Raw genomic sequence first — 259 nt, forward strand, 5'->3', positions numbered from 1 at the left:
AGGAGAAAAGATAAAGTTATCAGAACAGGGCCGAGTGTTGTTGCAGCTGTAACACTAACTGTGAGTCTCCCACAACACGGGATAGTTTAGATACACACAGCCAGTGGCATACGAGGGTTGTGGGTACATATTTATCAACTCATTATTAGTCAGACATGACAATAAAAATGCAGTTTGCCTGGTTTATTTATTTATTGTGGAATTGTTATACTGAGACTGAGATTCCTATATATCATGTATACTATAAGAATCTATGTTT

The sequence above is a fragment of the Morone saxatilis genome, unplaced genomic scaffold, assembly GCF_004916995.1.
Source record: "Morone saxatilis isolate NCDOM2014 unplaced genomic scaffold, NCSU_SB_2.0 Contig20, whole genome shotgun sequence".
NCBI classification, from domain to species: domain Eukaryota; kingdom Metazoa; phylum Chordata; class Actinopteri; family Moronidae; genus Morone; species Morone saxatilis.